Here is a 16,475-nt window from a genome sequence, read left to right on the forward strand (position 1 = left end):
GAAAGGGGTTTAACTGGCTTCTGACCCATTTTAAGACACGTTTACAAAAACGGGTTGAAAGCAGGTTTTTGCAATGTGAAACCAGCTTTGCTGCTTTCCCACTGCCTAAACGGGTAATGACCAGCTTTTTTAAAAGGGGTCTTTAAACGGGTAAGAGCCATAAAAACCCTTTCCCACTGCAGCTTTTAAAAGGTAAATTACCATTTAAAAGCCATTTTTGTCACATTAATACTTACCCATTTAAAGACCCATTTAAACAATAGTGAAAATGGGGGGGGGTGTAGAATGAAAAAAAAACAGCGTGGGGTCCCCCCCCCCCACCCCACAGCCGTAACCAGCACCAGGCTGAATAGCCGGGGCTGGTATTAAAAAATCAGAAAACTCTGCAAATAGCTTCGCTGATTTTTTGAAACCAGCCCAGGCTCCAGGGCCGGGGCTGGTTCCCAAAATACGGGGGAACAAAATGACTAGGGGTCCCCCCTATTTTAAGAACCAGCCCCAGGCCCAACCAGCCAGCAGGGTAATGACACAGCCGGGGGACACTTATTATATAAGGTCCCGCGGCCAAAGCATTAACCCTACTGACCAGTCAGACTGGCCAGGGGTCCTGGGGAAGTGGGGACCCCCCCAATGAAGGGGTTCCCCCCCCCCTTCAGGACTTACCTGACCAGGCTGAAGCCTGGTGCTGTCCCCGGCGACCCTGGAGCAGTGGTCACCGGGCTGATTAAAGTGTAAAAAAAAAAAGAATAAACTATTGTCTTATACTGTAGAACTATGAGTCCCAGCAAGCCTCCCCCGCATGCTGGAACTTAGAGAACCACAAGTCCCAGCATGCAGGGCATTAATGGGCCCGCTGGCACTTGTAGTTCTACAGTACAAGAAATATTTACATAAACACACTGACAACCCCAAAAAATAAAAGTTTAATACATACATTACACAAACAGACTGATACTTACCTATCTTGAGCCCGTAGGTAGGTCCCTGGGTCCAGGGTTCCAGGGCTGCAGAGTCAGGTGTCCGGGGCTCCAGGATCCGAAGTAATCCAAAGGGGTACCTGTAGAAGGAAAGCCTACTCACCAGGTCCTCTGGCGAAGATCCCATCCTCTTCTCTCCATTGTAGTCCAAGTCGCGCATCACCCGGCTGGTACCCGCACGGACTGTGGAGAGACCCTGATGTTTCATCTTCAGCGTCTCTTTTCCGAATGATTCTATTGGCTGCCTAGCGGCCAATCAGAAGCCAAATTTGTCTGCTCCTGATTGGCCGCTCGGAAAAAGACAAAAGTACTGCAAAATCTTCTCATTGAAATGTCCCTTTTTACAATGTTTTTAACAGATATGTAGTTCATATGGACCAGCATCCTCTTTTGTCACCTTGGACAGGGTATTACTCACAATCTATTTATTCACATTATTATCTTCTAGAAAAAGCTCTTGTTTACAGGGTCACTTTCATTACTTGCTTTGAGGATTTGTGAAAGAGTGGAACGTCCATCCCAAGCTTCAGCACTATGATGGTTACAGTCCTGACTGTTCCTTGACTAGATGTTTCTAGTCAAAGATATGATGGAACACAGTAATAAAGTCAGATAGTGCTGGAGACCAGGAGATAAGTTCCAGAATCCACTAAAGCCAACACCACTATTGTGTACAGTATAACAGCCACCAGAAATAACCAAAGCCTCCTTTTGTGGGACTCAAAGCACCTAGGGTAGATTGAGCATTCTGAGCCTGTTACTTCACTTACTGGCCCCTTTACATTGAGCATGCTCAAGCCATTTGACCACTGTATTTGATGTAACATGGATTAGAAATCTGATGCATACTCAGAACGTCTCCACAGCAATTGTGAGCTTCTCTAATGGGGTTGTTTGTCACTTTGCTTAAACTCCTAGATAGTTTGCCATTGTCATCTTTTTTTCCTTGCATGCTGCAGCATGTGTGCACAAATGTAAAAGAAACAGCTTGGTAGGTCTCCTGGGCCATTGCCTCTTGGAAAACCTATGCAGGGCCGGTGACAGGGGGGGTCAAGGGGGTCATGTGTGACGGGCCTCGGTGATCTGAAGGGCCCCAGACCCTGTCCAGGGCCCGTCTGTGTCAACCCTGTTGCTGCGGTCCGGGCCGCGGCAGTCTGGTGTCGGTGCTGGCTCTGTATGACCGACTCACTTGTGTTGTGCGCGCCGCCGCCCCAGGTCTCTCCTCCTGCTGCAGCGCAGATTCTCACTCTGTCCACCCGCTGTCCAGGTCAGCCACTCAGCCCTCGGAAGCTGAGCCTAAGTCGGCTGTCTCCTATGCTGCACTGTGCACGCGTCACTGACCTTACTGCACATGCACGGCACACTTGATCTGTGTTCCGCAATGTGGTGGCTGCCTTCGGAGTCCTGCCCTGCTGCTGCGGTCCTCTTGTGGATGGAGATTCTATTCTACTACACAGTTGAAAACTGAAGTGTAAAAGCCCCCCTGGTATAGGTAAGGAGTGGACTAATGAGGGAAGGAGGCAAAGAGCTGCCTGGAGCTCATCTCAGAGAGAGCCAGGCATTGGCGCATGCCGGTGGGTGGGGGGTTTGAAGGGCGAGGAAGGGGCAAAGGGCAGGGCCCCCAGAAATATCAGTGTACAGGGCCCCAAGATTTCTGTTGCCGGCCCTGTACCTATGCACCACAAAAGCGAGTTCCAGAATCTGACTATCCCACTTCTAACACCCATTGTGACACTAATGTCTCCAGGCTGATGCTCATAATGTATTTCTGTTTTTTGTAATTTATTGTGAAGATATTAAGGAACATTTAAGAACACATACAGTTTTTACTAGCGTTAATTGAATTGTCTCTCTATTCGATTGTCTAGAATAAATTGTCCTGCTTATAGGAAATAGCAGCATTATAAATCTGAAGCCCCTAAATAGCTTTATCCTAATTGGCTGATATTAGACCTATGTTTTCCCCTCCCTGATTGACAGCTCTCTCATTTGCTATATAAAGTTGCACAAGTTTCCTTTTGGATTTGTCTGAATGCAGACACACCCTAAAATATGTTAGAGACTCTTTTGCACACATATGATAAGTGTCTTACACAATTTTTATAATGTAAACAAAACCACGTGTGTAGGGGTTGGCTGTTTTAAGAATAATTTCAATTGAGTCAGTCAATTTGCTAATCAGCGAACCTGCTTATACCCCTTTCACATCGCAAATGCTGGATCGCCCCGGCATTTGCCCACCGGTCCCTCCTGGGAGCAACTCAGTATTTGCGATGTTAGTTCCCCACAGTGAACCGGCAATAAGTCAGTTTGTTGATGTCAGAAAGGGGGCAGGGTTGAGCAGCGGTGAGTCATTGTGATGGTGATGGAGGAAGTAAGGTTTGGAGCTGGCGCTGTCTCCAAGTGCTGCCTCCTCCATAGTGTGAATGGGACCCTAGACGCTAGACCCGGGTTACCTGTTCACACTACACAGCAACCCGGGATGAGCCCTTCTTTTAACTCAGTCAGAATGCTGGTTAAAGGTCTTTTCACACTGCAGAGAGACCTGGGTCAACCTGGCAACCACCCGAATTGACCAGGGTAATTTTTCGATGTGGAAAGGGTATAATCTTCACAGCACAACTTAACAATGAAGCTGTTAAAAACTTCCTTTATTATATGGGACAAGAAATCTGTATCTCTTTCCATCTAAAATGGTTTATAGACAAGCACATGTGGATAGAATAAAAAAAAGTTAAAACATTTGTGGTGCTATCAACACAAAACATTTCCATACGCTCCAAGGGGGATGCCAGGGGAAGTTGTGGGAGGGTAACGATTATGAATCACATAATTGTTTTTTGCAAAGAAACACATCATCAAGACCATGGATTACAAATTTCTCTAGGAAGACTCGTCGACTCTTTTGGAGTTTGTGAAGGCTTCATGAAATTTGAGAGTCTTCTCGACATCCTGGGTAAGTAGTTAACTATGCCCAACAAATAACATTTGCCATCAAGTCGCTAAAACAGATAACATGATCTTTAAAGAGTTCTTTGATTTTGTGAAGATAAGGACCTAGGAATAATTTCATATAATATTGTAATGAAGGAAATATTAATCTAGTGTGATTTTTTACCAGTGAAAGATGTCTGTGGCTAATGTTTGCGCAATAAACAAAACTGCCAGTTTATGTCTAGGTTTATGGTATTAAGTGATGCTTTCATTTCTATTAATCATCCTCATTGGATGTTCTAGCCACTTTGTTGCCTCTTCTTTTCCATTTATTACATCCTTTGCATGTAATGTTCTATGAATTTATTTGAAGTCCTGGGTAAATAAGCTCTGAGCAGATTTTGCTAAAGTGATTGCAAACACCTTTTCCTTTGGCCAACCTATGAGATGTGGGAAATCAATTGAAGAAAAAAGTTAATTCCATCATTTATTGTACATTGCAATTTAACTGTTCAAATTTAATGCACATTTAAATGAGCCTTGGGGAGACCATAAATAAGAAAGGCTTACTTTTAAACTATCCAATAACCACAGCAATATTGTGCTGGACACATGAATCACTTAATGCAATTGCGGTTTAGCAGTTATCATGACATTAACTGTATCTTCGGCTATTTAATCTTTTTCATTAGAGGCGATTTGCTAAATACATTTCTATCATTTATCACATATTTAATTACACTGATAGCATATACTTTGAAAATTTAATCTTTCACAAGTTAAGTTTGCAAAGCTTTTAATTCAGTGCTGAGCAATGTACACATTTATTTGCATTTCATCAGAGAGCCAGCACTAGTTCTGCAGCTGAGTATTGACATTAATGCTTGAGCCTTGCAGATAAGGTATATATATATATATATATATATATATATATATATATATATATATATGTGTGTGTGTGTGTGTGTGTGTGTGCTAATAACATGCCTCCCAATTGTCCAGATTTTCATGTGACTGTCCTGTTTTTTTGGTGAGAGGGGTCAGCATTTTCCTGCGGCGAGTGGGGGGCAGTTGGGAGAACCCCCTGCTGCCGTTGCAGTGGTGAATAGACAATGTGAGCATAGCATCTATTCAGATAACTAGAGGGACTGGGGGCATGGCCAGCAGCTCTGAGAGCTCTATTTATGCCCCCATAGTGGTGGAAAATGGGGGAGTGGCCTCGCTGGAGTGCTGCAGTCATAGGCCACACCCCCTATTTGCTAGACCACACCCCATAATTTGGGCAGGCGCTGTGGAGTCAAAGTTGGGAGGTATGCTAATACACATTGAGGGGCGGAGATAATACAGGGAGACACATATAGGGAAATTTACTCATATTGAAATTAACCTGCCATAATGTTAACCAAGCCCAAAATGTTCAGCCCAGGGCTGGAATTCATGAGAAAGTCTGGACCATAAAAATAAAATGGGTTTCCCCCTTCCAAGCAACAACCATCCCTGGTGGTGGGTGCAGGGTAATGATTTAAAAAGATAATACTGTTCATTGCACTCCAGTATAATGGCACTTGTACAAAGGGTCTGCTGGTTCATGTAGGAAAACTAAAGGCAGGACACAAATACTTTTAACCCTTGAGTGTCAAGTGAATTTGTCAAGATAGGGGTGAAAATTGCCAAGCAAACAATTTTATTCAACATAATGACCTGTAATGTTTACCTTACTGTATAAATATTTTACACAACATTTTCTCTTTCTCTTTCAATGTATATAACAAATGTGAGCGATGATGGAATTTTTAGCGGATATCTCACAGAGATGCTGTCACTCAAAGGGTTAATCATTTTTAACTCCCCCCCCTCCACACACACACACACACACACACACAGCCCTTGTTTTTCACCTTTGTACTCAGAAAAAAATGGGTCAGGTCTGCTTTGGTCCATGTAGGCATCCATGGATTCTTGAAAAATAACATAATGGCGAGCCAGCTCTGTTAACAAGGGCGTAACTACCATAGGTGCAGGGGGTGCAGCTGCTATGGGGCCTAGAGCTGAGAGCGGCCCACTTTTCCTGTCAAAGTATCATGTGCTATATACATTTTTCAGCATTAGGTGATGAATAGTGGCCCTTACAAACTTTTGCTATGGGGCCCACATGTATGTAGTTACGCCACTGTCTGTTAATATCTGCTAAGAAACAACAAGTCAATTGTGGACACTGGTATAGAAATGAACCAGGAAGTGCTGACTGGCTGAGAATACGGTGCTTCTCAAATAATGTTTATGGAGTATTCTCGTGTGACCCTGTCATTCACTATGGGGCCATTGGTTTGTTATTTTTCCATGATGCCAGACAGGCTTGCTAAGTCTTGTATGCTACCTGTAACAAACAATATTGTTAACTCTTTATTAACCATCACCCCCATGCAGGGGCTGGCTGGCAACTTTGAGCCTGGGCGGCAACACAAGCAGGTGGCATCTGCTACCGCCCTTGTTCCGCCTCCCTCCCTAGTATTCAGCAAGGATTAAATTGCTCCTGGTGCTGTACTTATTCTATCAAAGGGTGCTGTTAGTATACAGCTATATATACTGTAGAGACTAATCCTACAGTATACTGTATGTGTGTGGGTGTAAATGCAAAAATACCTCCCAACTGCCCTCCCGTGGCTAGCAGTGTCCTGCTGCGCAGGGGGGGGGGTGCCCCCCAATCTGACAGAATAGACGCTGTGCACACAGCGTCTATTCAGAGGTGCAGTGGATGAAAATGGGGGTGCGGCCCTCATTTGCATATGCCCTAACCTGATTTGCATACCCCCCCCCCCCCCGCCGGCCCAGCCCGCCACTGCCCCATTACAAAGGTGCATGGAAGAGCATTAAAATAATAGAATTTGACGGCAAATAAGAACCACTTGGCCCATCTAGTCTGCCCCATTTTTATCCTTTAGGTATGGTCTCAATACATTGGGCTTCTTTGAACAGGTGCCCCATTTTCATTTTATGTCAGGGGTATCACATACTGTGTGTCTCCCTGCTATAGCATTACCCCATCACCACAACCACCGCCACCACCACCACCAATCTGGCTCAGCCCAGGTTATTGGAAAACAGTGGGAACCCCAATTTTGATTTGGTGTGGTTCATGGGGTCTACAGTAGTTAGTTCAACAGTGTATAGATTGACCCCAAAAGGTCAACATGCACAAGGTCGACACAAGCGTAAGGTCAACACGAAAAAGGTTGCTAATAGTTTTTCACATTTTATGGGTGTCAATGTCAACACATGAGCACATGGACCTCCAATTAGATCCTTTCCAAGTACAACGAGGAGATGGTCGGGGATTTTAATTTTTACACTCTTATTATCCACTGCAAGGAGGGATACAGTGTCTGATTCAGACGTGCTCACTGGGCTGCCAGGGTTCAGAGCCCAGTGAGCAAGTTAACGTCGCCCCGCCAGCACACACCCCTGCCCACAGCTGTGAATGCATACGCAGATGTGCACACAGCGCACACAGCGCTGAGTAAATCTAGACTCACTCAGCGCTGCGAAGGCCATGGGGAGAAGGAGGTCGCTGATCACGTCAGTGTCCCTCCCTCCCAATAGCTGGGGAATGCCTGAATTTTCTGCCGAATTCCCAGGAAAGACAGGCTCACCCTGTGAGCAGCGAGCGAAGGCTAGATGTTTTCTCCTATACCAACATGGTCAATATCTCTGTTGTTTCTTGATAGCGGAGGATCTTTTTTCCTCCACAAATGCTACCTTGTAAAACAGCTAGTAATTGCAACATTTTAATATATTTCTTCACATCATTGTCAGGCAGAAGGGTGATGATCGCCTGATGAAGATGTGAAAAAATACATAAAAACATTGCAATTACTTGCTGTTTTATGCGCTATTTGATTTTCAATTGCTGCCTAATCGGATTACTGTATCCGGAGTTGATGCATCGGGAACCTCTTTAGAAAGGCATCGGAACTTTACGCTACAACAACACTGGCGAGTGAATCCTTCTTTTTGGACATTGGCAACATGTGACTTTTGGTAACTCTTCTGATACCATCAACTTTACCTACAATCCCAGTAACAAATGATTTGTGTATAATATAATTCTCACTAATACTAATCCCTTCTAGTGTAAGATTTTGGAGCTCTCTAGTAGTCTTAAATTAGGGTGACATGAGCAATCAATTAATACATGTTCATCATATTATGCTTAAGGTCGCCATCTCTCTAGATACCATAAATAAGTAATATTATAAGTAATAAGTAATATTTCCACACTATGATTATTGATATTGTTTTTTAGGCGTCTTAATATATCCTTATTATATTCCCCTTCATTTTCCAACCGAAGTTTTGTGTATCTAATTAATTGCCTGATTGGGGACTAATAACTAATATAGGAATATAACAGAAGGATGTCATAACTATCATGTTGAATTTACTAAACTACATTTTTAAATGATTCTCTCTAATGGCTTACCGAATGGAACACCCCTTGAATAAGAACCCTACACATGAAAATGTCAGCCCACATTTGCTTCCAAGAAAATGGCGCTGAGGAGCACATGATGTCTGCGATCCAACACTGCTAAAGTAACGACAGCGCAGGAGGCGAGACACACACACGATCCTGCACAATCCACGGACAACACTGTTTACATTGGATGTGTGGCGGATGTGATGCCCCGCATCGCTGTACCAGAAGTACCAAGGCTATTATTTCTTAAATTACTTTTCAGGCTTTCATAATACTCGTTTTTACTGCCTAACCATTTTGCACGTGTTATAAAGTAAATACGAATATTCTGTTTAAGTCAGTAACATTTTTGTTTCATTAGATGACTCTTCCTGGGGCAGGTGTTTCAAACTGTAGGCCTGATTCAGACCCACTTACCAGGCAGCAAATTCGCAGCCCAAGAGACTATCAGACGACGGCGCATGTGCCCGGTACGCAGTGTGCATGTTTGAGCCATTTGACTGAAGGTAGCAAGCCAATTCTAGCCTTCGCTCAGTACTCGCAGGGTTAGTCTGTGTTGTCTGGGCATCCCCCAGAAAACGCAGGCTTTCCCTGGACATTCCCCCATGGCTTTCACAGCGCTGAGTGAGTCTAGACTGACTCGCTGTGAGCAAGGGGAAATCATTAGATGGTGAAGGAATCCTGCTCTGAACCCTGGCAGCCCAGTGAGCAGGTCTGGATCAGACACTGTATCCCTCTTTGCAGTAGATAATAAGAGCGTAAAAATTCAAATCCCCGACCATCTCCTCATTGTACTTGGAAAGGTAGCAGTCGTGTTAGTAAGCCTGAATATCAACAACACGCTGTCTTCGGTCACACGGCTCCCGCATGCGCACTGGGTATCTGGGGCATGCGCAGTCATTTGATAATTGCTCGGGCAGCTGATTCCGGTCTGAATCAGGCCTACTGTGTGAAACACAAGCCCCGGCAAGAGTCATCTAATGAAAGCCACTAGAGTACTTGGGCAGTGTGGTATCTTGTGATGGAGTACACCCTACAATGGACGAGATTACAGCAGTGCAAGAATGAAAGACACCATTACAGAATTACACACAAAGGTGATTTATCAAGGACTGTGCCAAGATTGCTGGACACCTAAATGCTTTTCTCCATGGAGTCTCCACTATTAGTAAGAACCAAAAGAAGCAGCTTTTGTGCACATAAAGAAAACCAATACTGGGCTGCACTGACTTCTTTTGTATATGACACAGATGGCAAACTACAAGGCCTAAAACCAATACTTGCTCACATAGAGGATGGGCATGGAACGAATATGGTAGCCATAGCGTGAGGAAGACAGAGAGGAATCCAGACCTCTATGGTTAGACCACTTTAAATTGGAAGGATTGGCTGTGGTCTTGGCAGTAACAGAAATTTGCTAAATATTTGGCAGCACCTCATGTTGAGCTCTTCATGGCTAAATACCACTTGGCATACATGGAGATAACTTAGTTCAGTGGTTCCCAACCCTGGTCCTGAAGTACCCCCAACAGTGCACGTTTTCCAGGTCACCCGGCAGCTGCACTCATTATTCAGGCACATTTGAAAAGATCCACAGGTGAAGCTAATTATAGCACTTGTGATTCTGTGTGGAGACCTGCAAAACATGCACTGTTGGGGGTACTTGAGGACCAGGGTTGGGAACCACTGACTTAGTTGATGCCCTGGAACATTGAATGGCTAGGCTCATAAAGTATTCATATGCGATTCACTATCAACCTGGAAAAGGTTCGCAGTGGGGGCCTTATGCCACCAGGGGGTAACTAAAGGGAAGAGGTGGAGGTACCTGACTTTATATGGGTGATATATTCAGGATCAACTGATTTTAGGAATGTGGGAGTGTGTGCTTTGTTGCTCCACAGCACAGAACAAGACTGGGCATGAGAACAGCACAGAAATCCAGGGCTCAAGCTCATTTTACAATGGTAACAGGGAAGTCAATGGCCCAGCAAGAAGGAAAGGAGTAGCCTTACTTAATTTTTAGGGAAAGCTGAAAGACAGTTACGGTAGCCATTGATGACCCAGTGGTGGACGCAGAGCATTGAGGATGGCAGCTGTCAATGAGTGTCAGCGCAGAAGCTGAGGATCAGAGAGACCCGAAGTGCAAAGAGACTGTGAAGTTCTCCACTGCAATCTGTCCCAGCAGTATGAGTAGGCAGCTCTGGGCCTCCATTACACATATGTAATCCTCGCTATTAATAATATAGAGGGATTTATGTTGAACTAGTTGGTTTTAGGCCACTCATGCCACACCTCTCCCTCTCCAATTTGCTCCCAGAGTTTGCGCATGTGCAGACCCTGAACATCAGGGAAGGGGCTGAATTCAGACTTTTATGAACGGTCTGAATTGGTCCCTTAATACCCCAACAAAGGACCAGCTCACATCATGTCAGTGATTCTCTCGTTAACACAGGTGTCACAGTGTTGATGAAGACAAGGCTGGAGAGCACTCTGCCTTTCTGATTTATGGGGTGAACACACGGGCTGACCTGGCGCTCATGGATACCGATTTGCTTTTGACAACTGCCAGGACCTAGCAGATCGAAGCAGAAATAGACTTGCCTTTCAATCCTGATGCCTAATCCAAAAGTGCCATTGAATTGCACTGGTTACACTAACAGATTAACAGAAAGATGGTGCATGAAATCATTGTTCTTATTCTGTTAACCATGGTTATGTATACTGACATATACATACTGGCAACCGCTAAATCAGTTTAGTGATATCAATCAGGTGCTTGAATGGGGATGCAGTCAAAATCCCGACAAGGTCAAAATCCCGAATGTGTCAAAATAGTGACATTTAAAATCACGACAAGATCAAAATACCGACATATAGAATATACAGGTGAAACAGTCAACATGACTTTCGGTCAACAGGTCGCGAGGTTGATATGGGTTTTTCACTGTTTATTGACCCGACATGTGCCGACAGGCGGTAGTTCATGCCCTACCATCCACTAGGGCGTGGTGGGAGAATAAAATAGTGTGTCAAGTGCAGCGAGGCACCGTGCCAGAAGCATCGCGAGCAAAGCGAGTGATGCGAGGGGCTGCGGCTCACTTCCAACTGTGTCCATGGAAACCGTGTCGACATTTGGGTAAAAAACAGTGAAAAAAACAATGTCAACCTCGCGACCTGTCGACAGACAGTCATGTTGACTGTTTCACATGTAGATTCTATGGGCAGTATTCAATGAGTATGATCGCGATGTGCAGCGAATCCTGGAGCCTTCGCTGCCAGCCCTCGCTGCCACACTATTCAATGCCGCAGGGGCTCGCTGCCCCTGACGGCGAATGTTAACAGCCGGGGGACGGTGGCAGGCAGGGAGATGGAAGTCTCCCTGCCTGCCCCAGAATGTATGTGGGGGGTAGGAGAGCTCCCCGGGACCCAGGCAGCACAAGCTGCCCCCTAGGAGAGCTATCAGGGGACCTGGTAGGAGCCGCTATCACTGCTCCCGATCGTGCATATGTAATGATCGGGAGCAGAGAATATATGAATATGTAATGAGCTGCTCTCGGCTCCCGGCCCCCTGCTGGCTGTTATGTGTAAAAAATATATATATTTTTTAAATTAAATACAGTATATATTCATGTGCTGTCCGTCATTCACTGTTCGCAGACGGTGAAGAGTGCACGTTGAATAGGGTGATTCACTTTTTGACAAAAAAAATCACCTTCCAAAAGTGAAAATAGCACAAATTCACCATGAAACATGGTGAATTGGCCTCATTGAATACTGCCCTTTTGGGGGAAATTTACTAAAGGAAATTTGTAAAAAAATAGGTGTATTTGTATCCAGAAATACACTTATTTTTGACATTTACTATCCCGAAAATATGGCAATTCGTAGTCGTATTGATCTGCTATCAATAGGAATACGAATTACCGTATTTGAGGGATAGTAAATGTCAAAAATAAGTGTATTTCTGGATACAAATACACCTATTTTTTACAAATTTCTTTTAGTAAATTTCCCCCATTATGTCGAGATTTTGACCTTGTCTGGATTTTAAATGTCGGGATTTTGTCCTTGTCGTTATTTTAAATGTCAGGATTTTGACCTTGTCGGGATTTTGTCCTTGTCGGTATTTTGACCCATTCGGGATTTCGACCCTGTTGGGATTTTGACCGTCGGGATTTCATACCGAATCCCTTGAATGTGAGGGGTAATACACTGAATGGTTACCTGCAGTCATCATTGCTTTGCACAAAACGGCTTTACAGGCAAGGATATTTCTGCCAGCAAGAGGGCACCTCAACCATGTATCAGATCAGCAAAAACTTCAAGGAGAGAGGTTCACTAGTTGTAATGAAGGCTTCAGGGTACAACAGTTTTAGTGATGAACAATGCCTTTTCCAACATGATGGAGCAACTTGTAAAGTGTACAAAAAGTAAATCCCGGGTTACAAAAGTCCGGCCACCCGTGTCCTAGACCTTAATCTCATTAAAAACTTGTGGTCAATCCTCAAGAGGTGGATAGATAAACAGGAAAAACCCACAAATTCTGACTCCAAGCATTGATTAGGCAATAATGGGTGGCCATCAGTCAGTATGTGGCACAGAAGGTGATTGACATCATGCCAGGGTGAACTGCAGAGGTCTTCAAAGGAAGGGTCAATACTGCAAAAATTGTCTCTTTGCATAAACGTAATGTACAGTAGTTGTCATTAAATGTCTAACACATCAAATGCTTGTCATTTTACTTCAGTATAACAGTTACATCTGAACATTTAGAAAGGTCTAAAATTATTGATGCAGCAAACTTTGTGAAAACCAATACTTGAGTCATTTTCAAAACTTTTGTCCATGGCTGTGCTGCTTTGAGCATATGGGGTTTAGTTACTAAGATGGGAGTTCTATTGAAGCTGGGATGTTTCCCCATAGCAATCAATCAGAATTTACTTCTTGTTTATTTAGCACCTTCTAGAACAGAGATTCCCAACCCTGGTTCTAAAGTACCCCCATCAGTGCACATTTTCCAGGTCAACTGGCAGGCACATAGGTGTGCTCATTAAAAGATGCACAGACGGAGCTAAAGTCTTTTACTTCAATTTTGTGCGGAGATGTGGAAGACGTGCACTGTTGGGTGTAATTGAGGACCAGGGTTGGGAACCACTGTCTTAGAAGATAATAGATAGAATCTGATTGATTGCTCATAGTAACATCCCATCTTCAATATAATCTTAGTAAATAAACTCCTATGTGTGTAGAGGACACTACTATAGCGGGCATTATATGCATAAGTGGTACTACTACCATGGGTTGGTCAGACCACATTGACCCAGGAAGCCTCTTGTGGGCCTTCCACTAAATGGATTTGGAATAAAACTTCACAAGGTGCAAGCCAGTCTATTTTGTCCCTCTGGAATAGTCATGTTGGGAGGAATGTCCTTACACTGTGGAATGGATCACAGGTGAGCAATCTGTGGGTTAGGACTGCAGAAGTTTTTGTTGTGTCCACAAAACAATACCATTGTTGCCAAAAAAATTTAATATTTTGTATGGATCACATACAATACAATCTCTGCAGACTTTGGAGAACTGAAATCCTCATGACACCCTAACAGTCCAGGATTTAAGGCTATCCATGTCTGAGCACAGATGGTTAAATCAAATCAAAGCACCAATTAAGCCACCTGTGCCTAAGCATGGTTATCATTAAGGACCATTAGGGTACCTTGTGGATAGCATTTGGGACATACTTGCCTACCCAACCTCTCTCGAAAATCATGTGTCCCTCCTCCCCTCCCCCAGAAAGGTAGGTTTCCCAGACCCCCACATACCCATCAGAAGCAGAGACAAACGCCCAGGATCTTGGCATTTTGGGGAGGGGTTAAAATGTCACAAATCACTTTATTTTGCATAATTTTAGCCTCATTCCTTCTTTGTATACCTGTGAATTGCAGTATTCGGCTGGAATGAGCACCTGGCATGAAGACATCAGCACCTGTTCCCACCCCCCTGAACTGCACATTGGTGTCTCCCCTCTGGGCTTCTCCCAGAAAGGAGTAGAACAAATAGGCAAGTATCTCATTTGGGAACTTCTGGCATATGCACTGGATATGTACCCTATTTACCTTAGAGATATGTCACATACTCATACCTACCAATTGTCCTGATTTTTGCAGGACATTCCTGTTTTTTTTAGACTCTCCTATGACCCACCCAAGTCTGTCAGTGTCCTACAGTGGGGATGTGGGCAGTTGGGAGTTTCCCTACCTGTCGCTGCTGTGTCTAGCAGGGAGGGTGCATGGCCAGCAGCTCACAGAACAGATTCTGGACATTCCCGCGAAGCCACAGAAGCAATGTCCCCTTTCCAAGAACATGAGGGGGCCAAGAGGGAGTCCTGCCTCCCGACCCAGCAGTGTTGTAAGGTTTGTGTACTTGTGCCTAGGTTTATATACATTTTGTTCCAAACACAGATTTGCTAGCAGGAATAAATAACATTTAGAAATCTCTCTAATACAACATAAAATAATACACATTATATGAACATACTTCCCAAATATCCCGTTTATCGCAGGAGCATCCTGGTGTTTTGGGACGTTCCCGGGCTGGTGGTGTCCTGCAGCAGGAGGGGGGGGGGGGGAGTTGGGAGTCCCCCCTGTCACACAAGAATAAAGACTGTACACATCTGCACAGCATAGTATATTAGCTTGGTGATATAGTTATCAATTAAAATAAGTCTATTGACTTAATTATTGGCTCTGGTGGAACATTAATATTATTAATACTATTTGCGCCTGATTGTGTTCTTTATAGTTTTGTTCTTTCTACATATGCACAGCATCTATTCCTGCAGCCGGATGGGCTGGGGGCATAGCCAGCAGCTCACGGAGCTGCTGAGCATGCCCCCACAGCAACTAAAATGGGGTGTGGCCCTGTGGCAGCACCGTGAGTACAGGCCATGTCCCTTTCCCACTAGGCCACGCTCCTAGTTTTCTTTGGGTGCGCACCTACGCCGCCCCTCTTTGGGATGTTCAGAAGTTGTAAGGTATGTATGAAGAAGAGAAAGAAAAGATAAAACCTGGTTACTCCCTAGAAAAAAATTAATGTTATGGCTGGCTGCTAAATTGATAAAAATGTCATAAAACCTGTTGACTATGGCTGTATATTTCTGTCTCCTTTCTGAAAGAAGCCTGGAGAGGAGACACTGCTGGCAACTTCAGGGCCACAACATTAGGCCCCCATATCAGGAAATTGCAGTGACTCGCAAATCTGCACAGCACCACTATTTCAGTGATTATCCTCCCATCCTGCCCACTTCACTTGGAAGCGGCTGGGATGGGAAAGATCCACCTACTCTTGTGAGAGTGCTTTTATTTAGAATATTCTTTTCCAACAAATATCAACTCCTAAGCCTACAGCGCATGCAAGAACAAATGGCAAGGCTTGTATCTAAGGTGCTGGAAATATTCCATTTAATTGTGCACATATTCAAGTGGCAAATATAGCATACATTATTAGAAATCAACACTTACTGAGTGCTGAGAAAATTATTATTATATTTAAATTTGAGGTGCCAAGGATGAACTACACTGGACAACAAATTGTAACATTTTTTTGGATCCTAAAAATTACATATGTTTATTAATAGAATTTAGGGTGCTGAAAACGAAAATGACAATGCAATTGAAAAATGTCTTGCCATTTTATAGTTATTCACATTTGTTGTTTTCCAAAACAAACAGCTTAATATACTTACATAACATTAACAATACTACAAATCATTGCTTTTAAAGCTGCTTTCATTTTGCAAGTCCCTTGACCCGCCCACAGCCCCGCCCCTTGGCCTGCCTTATCACTTTTTTTTTAACCCTTGCTTCAATTTTCTGGATTTTGCACACCATAATGCTCCTTCCACGTTACGTCACACACCATAATGCCCCTTTCACGTTACATCACACAACGTAATGCCCCTTACATGTTACATCACATACCGTAATGCCCCTTACACGTCACACAGCTGTGGAAGTCGAAATTTCAGCTCTACGCCATTAAAGTATTACGACCGCCCACTGCGCAATTCCATGGCGCCACTTGCGTCT

This window comes from Crinia signifera, chromosome 1, assembly GCF_055691185.1.
Source record: "Crinia signifera chromosome 1, ASM5569118v1, whole genome shotgun sequence".
Lineage (NCBI taxonomy): Eukaryota > Metazoa > Chordata > Amphibia > Anura > Myobatrachidae > Crinia > Crinia signifera.